Below are 7,417 nucleotides of genomic sequence, written 5' to 3'. Positions count from 1 at the left end.
CTCAAAATATCTCAAAAAAAAGCTCGAAAAAATTACAAACCGGCAAAAAATTGTATCCTTGTAAATAATGTTGTAATTCAACCGTTATTTCTGTGTTATAATAGCCGTTATAATAAGGTTTTTTTAAGTGAGTTGGATATACCATACTGTTGTAGTATAACTACATCTAATAAAATCAGAAAAGAAAAAGTGATGAAGAGAGGGTGGAGTAGACTCGTAGTTATCACAAAATCAGCCACTAGAGTGCTGCTTAATATACAAGAGCATCCAATCAGCTGCCTTATTCATCTCTCGTTAAGCATGAATGACCTGGGAGGCCACACGGTCCCTCAACAGGTTACGAATATTCTGCATCAACGGGTACTCATCGTCTGCCCTAGCGTGGCTCTAGATCCACCCAATCATAGTCATCGAGTCTTCTTGCAGTGAATTCGACCTATTCTCAAGGGGAGACGTATGTGGGTGATCCCCTCTCAAGCAACTCTGAGCTCGGCTTTAGGGATAGAAGTGCTATAAAAACGACTACCTCCGCTGCAACCAATTTGGAGTTTGCATATCTGATACAAATCTAACACTTTTTCTTTCTCCTACATCAGACATACTATTATGGGAGTTCATCTTGAGAAAGCTTGAAGGTGGGACTTTTTCTTCCAGTGAATTTGTGGTCCAAGGGCTCACTGGGTAAATAACAGTCGTTCTATTCTCAGCATTATTACGGACAATAACGGTGACGGGGTAGCCGCCGTTAGGGGATAAAGCGTTAATTTCAGACCTTATAACTTATAGACCGCCTGGGCGTCCCAAGGCACGCGCCGCAAAAGATGGCAACCTAGGGTTTCTAAGGGTGTCGAAATCTCCTGCGAAGAAAACGAGATTCCTCTATCGTTTCTAGATCCAGAAAATAACGATCCGTTTCAAAACCGTGGGAGGAGAAGCATAATGAGGAGGAGTTAGATCGGCTCAGTTCTCTCCTACACGTCAGGTTTGGATATTCTTTTTCCGTCAAGATGAGTTATTTTTTATGATTCTCTGCTAGATCTGTTTATTCCATCATATGTAACTATTTTTATGATTTGAAATATGAAATCAGTGCTATCTTTTTAACAAATTTTATTGGATACCGAAGTGGTGTAAGAACGGATGCCAAAAGTTCGACATCATGACTGTTGACTGTTATGGTTTACTACGCAAAATTTGGAGAGAAAAGGTGGCGAATGGGCTTTCTATCGTCTCTCTCCCAGCACCAGCATAACCCATGTATAATGATCAAAAGTTGATATTCATCCAGACTACCATTATGCCAATGCTTTTCGAAGATTAGGCTTGGTTTTGTAGAGTTTTTAATGAAATAAATAAGGCTTAATAATAACATCATTTCGTATGGTAGCTTTTGATGTAAATTTCTAATAGTTTCTTGGAAATAGCCAAACTGCTTCTTGCTGAAAGTAAAGAATTAACTCATATCAATTTACAAATTAAGAATCTATGTTGGTTTATAAATAATCTTGATCTTTTCACAAATCATTACAAATGGAAGAAGTTGATTGATTGTTATTGCTAATTGAATTATGAGACAAAATAATAATTTGATATTTGTGAATGCCTATTTTCTGAAGTGGTCCGTGGTTTGTACAGTTTTATTCTCTATGAACCTGCAGAAAGTAGTCAAAACTTAGACTAAGTTCTAGTTGCCTAGAAATTCTTTGGATAGGTCTATATGGATCAGATCATACAAAAAGACACCCAATTTGCAGTTCTAGTCGTCTAGGTTTCAATTAATTGATTTTGAGGAATCAATGGATTGGTATGTCCTCGACATCTATGTTTTGCGTTCTTATCACATTCTCATAAATTAGTTGCTGCTTTTGTACCTTCTAAAGCACGGGATTCCAAAACTACTGTAGAAGTCATGGATACTCGGAACCAATATTCTTATATCCATGGAAATTGAAAGTCATTTTAATTGAGCCCTTGTCATTAGCCTTTTGCTCTAACGCCTTCATGCACATGAAGTTCTTGCACTACTATGAAAATTCAATAACGGAGTTTTATCTTGTATTTATTGTCAAACATCCTTGTGGCATTTCAGTATTAGAAGGTGAAAAAATTGTTACATCTAGTGCTTATATTCATCTTAGGTCCCATTTGTGATGGGCAACATAAACTATATAAAGGATACTTAAGATTTTGTTGTATTTGTATAGCACTTTTAAAAAAACCTTAGTCATCCTTCTTACTTGCTTTTTTGATTCGTAATTTGACAGTTTGTAAATTTGCTCATTGTGTTAGTTTACCTGAAATTTGAGCGTAGTTCATAGGGAATATTGCTTCCTTTTTAGATTAATACATCATATGTACTAAAGTAGGCCCTTAAATAAGCATGGAAACATATAGATTTTTTTCTTATTCTTTCTAAAATTTTACATAGTTATTTCATAAGTTTAACTTATCTTTATCTAACTTTATGAATTCTACTTATCTTCATCCATACCATATACGAAATTGAAAATCTTGAAATCATGGAATGTTCTTTCTTGATTTAATCTATCATTTTTTTATACCAAGAAATCCTCCCACTTATCTTCATTGATTATCTCGCTCATTCTCTGTATGCTATCACATGCATATGCTGTCTTTACTCCTTTCCCTATCAAATTGGACCCCTCTCGCAAAGCTTCCAAATAGATGTGGACTCTATATCTTGCTTTACACAGATTAGATTCTTTGATTCAATTCCCAAGCTAATCGGACTCTCTCTCTCTCGGAGTTTCTTGTTTGACTTAAAATGTATGTGGTCTTCCAACCTCCTTTTCTTTCCCTCAAACATGCATTACAAACGTCTGATTGCTGGTATTTTTAAAATACTTGCATTAGAACCTGCATATGCACTTGCATAATATATATGCACTATGAGGTACTTTGACCTCTTGCATGGATTATTTTGGAGCGAAAATAGTTCATCTGCCGCTCTTGCCAAGTCCTAACTTGGTCATTTAAAGAGTTGTTTGATAATAAGTCTTGTATTCAAGCTTGAAGTTTTACATGCATGCAATTAATGCTGCACCTGCTATATTTTGTCCTGTTACGAACTCCAATTTATGAAATGCATGCATTGATGGATGATGATTATGACCAATGGTTATGACAAACTAATAATGTAATAACAACATTTGGATTGATTTAGGTTGGGTCTGTGGAAAGATAAATTTATATAAGGCACGCATTCATAGTAAATGATATGCAATTAGTGGATGCGGCAAACTAGATGCTCAAAGACCAAAATTTCTTTTTGTATAGATAATCATTTGATGTCTTAGATAAAACAAATAACTGAAATATATGCAATGTGCAGGATCAGCTAACATAGATTGAAAATATCACGATACTCATCCTATTTCCACTTTATTCAGTGGATATCAGATAGGGGTATGGTGTCAATTTGATGCCAAAATTTGTATTCATACTTATTATAAATGGACATATTTGTTCAATATGGATGTGGATATGAATGGGATGCTAGTCATATCCTTGTTTAAAGAAATCTAAATATGAAATGGTTATTAGTGAAGAAACTTCAAGGAATTAAAGAGCCTTATTCACTGCTTCATTAGCATTTTAGTGTTATATTAGCCTGTGATGAAAAGCTCTATGCAAATAAAATCTGGAGAAAAAAAATACACTCATGGAATCGATGTGGCCTTGAAGGTTAATACCATCTTCGTATGTAAGTTACTGACATGAGAAATCTATGTAATCAACTCAGCAACATTTAAGAAACAAACTCAGTAATCTTTATGAAAAGAAACTCGATGGTTTAAAACTGAACCAAGGCATGGTGTCATGGATGATTAGTAATGAATGTAAATCATGATGTGTAGCCGATTGCTGAAAAAGACAAAAGGTATTGTTTAAATAGTAGGGTTAAAATATAGAATGATGTGCAGTGCAAGACTTGTTTTGGGATTAATGCATGATAGTTGATTGCTTTTGCATGTCACGCCAAAACCGTGCCCACATCATTTGTGCATGTATCTCAAAGTCCTCACATCACATCTAGCTCCAGTGGAAACAATATTTGTACTGCGAATGGAGGTAAAAGAGTCAAATGAAGGTCTTGGAGCTTGCGCGTGGAACTTAGCTGCTAGAACTAGAAGTTGGTGCAAGCATGGGGAAGTGGACTTTTTGGGGCACATTGGTTATTGCTAAAAAAATCCTTTTGCAACTTTTAGACCAGAAAAGTACTTCCTAGAAAAATAAATTTTTGGTAATAGTACTTAGAAATGCTTCTATAAATAAAAAAGCCAAAAAAGCATTGTAAAGTGAAGCTAGAAAATCTAGATTTTGGCGTTTTCTTTTGTAAGAAGAATGTTTTAAAAGGAAATAGGGGCACCAAACATTCCTCATTGACATTTTTAGTAAGGAATCGCTTAGGAATCTAGTGCACATTTGAGATTTTGAGAAAAATCTGAAGTGGATGATTTATCCTAGTACAAGATTTTGATTACTAAGGTAGTGCAGCTGGCAGAAGTTTGGAAGAGACAAGAATAAGATTTGGATTATCTCATTTTATTTTTAACTAGTATGTGGGAGGTGTGATGCATGTGTATGTGTTTTCTTAAAAAGTTATAAAGGTGATAAATAATTAATATTAGGACAAAAGTTTGAACCCTTGATTTAATGGTTCACAGCCGTATATTCTAAGCTATTGTAGCATGAGAGATGGATTGTTGGAGAACAGACAAGTTGGGAGGCACAAATATGCAAAAAGCTATTTTTGGAACAGAAAATTGGGGGTGCACGAATGGAGCCTCTAGAGAAGGGGCACCAAGGAGTTTTGTTTGAATAATAGAATAGGAGAATTTAATTTTTAAAGGTTTATATGTAGTCGGATATCCGGATTTAGATCTAGAAAAAAAACTCTTAAATCTGGATATATATTTGGATTGAGGTATATTCTGTGATCTATCTTACCTACTTTCAGCCCTAATTTAGGACAAAAAATGATGTACTACTAGTGACTAAGTAAGACAGTCTTATAATTTTTCTTTCGTACCATACACTATTTGTGGAACTTTAATATGCATTTTCTTTTGAGATGTATGCATTGTTAGGTTACTAGCACATTCATTCTAAGGTGAGATGCAAAAACAACCATTGCCTTTCAATAATGTTGATTACATAATTGCAGGATGTAATATCTTAAAATCCATAATTTTATTTAAACATGAGAGGGCAAACCTTGGCATAATGGTAAGGTGACTGCATTGCAACCGAGGTTTCATATATTTGAAATATGGAAACGACCTCTCAGGGCTTTGTACCTATGACCCTTCCTAAGCACTGTAGCTATAGAAGCCTCATGCACTGGGATGCCCTCTGCATTTTATTTAAACATGATGCAATACAATTCGGGTTTTGCAATCTGTGTAGGGATCAATCACACTTTAGAGAGATTAAATTTACATATGGGACAAGCCTTCATTGAGGGAAATTAGAGAAGAAGGATTTGAGCATTTATTATCTTCTGATGAAACCATTTTCAGTCTCTATTTTAGAACCCAAAACTAGTATAGAAATACTCCTTGGAGGCCAGGACTTGCTCATAACTTTGTGAGTAGTACTAGACATAGATAATAAATGAAAGAAGAGTAAACAATGGAGATGTCTGGTTGGCAAGGAGCTATGACCCTTTATCTTTCCCTTTTGTGTTCTTTTTTCTTTGTTTTGCCTTCTTTCCATCTCTCTTTTTTTCTCCTCTTTTCCTTTTTTATCTATTAGGCACCTAAAATTTGTAGGCTTCTTAATTTAGTGCTAGTCTTCCCCTAGTTGACATGAATAAGTCGGGGGTTTCCTACAACTTAGAATAAACACTTAATCCACGAGGTGGCACCGTAAAATAGACCCAAGCCTTGTTATCGATCCATCAAACAACCTAAATTAATCCTTTCAAAACATAAAATGACCGTAAGAGGTCTGGATGAAATATTGACTCCCAAAGACAAAAGAACAAATGTAACAGAAATAGAAACCTCTAAAAGTAAAATTGCATCGATTGAAACTCAAACTAAGGATGAATTCATGAATAGAATGTACGAGTAGATTTCAGTGAAACTAAGGATGAATTCATGAGTGCAATGTACCAGTAGATTTTAGTGGATCATGAAAGCTAATGGGAAGACTAGATCAATGGCATTATTCTAGCTTGGGATCTATATGTTTATCAAGAAAGCATCCTCTGATAAGATCCGAAAAACTTAGTTTTGGTTTTGGTCCTGATTTGATTTATAGTTTCCACTTTGGCAGTTTTCATGGTTTGAGACTTTCAGATATGCTAACAGTAGATTTGGTTGGGAATTGTAAAAAATCCAAATCCTGTCAATTAAAATTATCAAAGCTGGAGTAAAGAAATCCAAATCCTGTGAACCAAAATTATCAAAGCTGCCTTGGTAGTGCAAAAATTGTCATTTGGCTGGAGTACGTACTAGCGTGATATTTGGTTGTTTGGTTGACAAATTCCAGCAATATTATTTTTATATGCCAGGATTGATGACCAACATGCCTATTTATTATGCATTTAATTGCAAGATATATGTCATGCTCATATATGTGCATGGTTGGTACTGTCTTTTATTTGAAAATTAGAAGTATGATCTGTTGGAGAAATATGTTATGCTTGTTTTACCGATTTCAACTTTTCTTATAAATAGTAGCCTGATGTAGTAGGAAGAAGTTTTTGTACTACAGAATCTACAAATATCACCTTTTTGCCCAAGATTTTCTTCTAAAGGAGATTGAGTTGTCAGGGGAAAACTCTTGCTTGAGAGCCTTGATTTTTCATTATTATTTTTATATAGTTTGACCTTCCTTTTCTGTAAAATAACAATTACCGAGACGTGTCGTATAAAACTGATGTTTGGGCATTAATTGCCAGAAGGCATTGTGAACCATAACTTTCCCCTTTTTGCAGCAGCATACTAATGGGAAATGTTGTGGTTCATGGTGCTTCTAGGTTATTTCGCTTACATACTGCTATATATATTATATCGTATTGAATTTGTGCATGTTACTAAAAACTTGTTAATAATAGCGATCATTTAATTTAGGAAAATCGAGAACATTGAATCTCCAATTTTTTCCCTAAAATGGCTGGTAGTTACCACAATTGCTTTGTTTTCAAACAAAATGTCAGTTTTGTATGGCAAAGCATTATTGATAGACTATTATAAGTTTATTTATTACCTTAGTTCTCACACAATGCCACTGTGGAAAGCTTCTGGAAGAACCTTTTCATGTTATTATGCCATATTGATACTATGCAATATGTTATTAATTTCTTTTAGATAATGGAGTCTGATGGAGAGGTTTTTTAAAATCTTTGCTGTAGTTTTGGGTCTTCTTTCATGTCTTCTTCTGATGA

The 7,417-nt window shown here is 34.7% G+C and overlaps 1 long non-coding RNA gene across 2 annotated transcripts in view; it reads left to right on the top strand.

The window, feature by feature from the left end:
• Positions 1–798: 798 nt before the first annotated feature.
• Positions 799–7,417, top strand: part of LOC120107150 — a 31,294-nt gene continuing 24,675 nt past the window's right edge. For both annotated transcript variants that reach the window (XR_005509078.1, XR_005509077.1), the window contains exon 1: positions 799–982. This is a non-coding gene — a long non-coding RNA (uncharacterized LOC120107150). The remainder of the gene's footprint in view (positions 983–7,417) is intronic.

The sequence above is a fragment of the Phoenix dactylifera genome, unplaced genomic scaffold, assembly GCF_009389715.1.
Source record: "Phoenix dactylifera cultivar Barhee BC4 unplaced genomic scaffold, palm_55x_up_171113_PBpolish2nd_filt_p 000776F, whole genome shotgun sequence".
Taxonomy (NCBI): Eukaryota; Viridiplantae; Streptophyta; class Magnoliopsida; order Arecales; family Arecaceae; genus Phoenix; species Phoenix dactylifera.
This window is presented reverse-complemented; position numbering and strand designations above follow the sequence as displayed.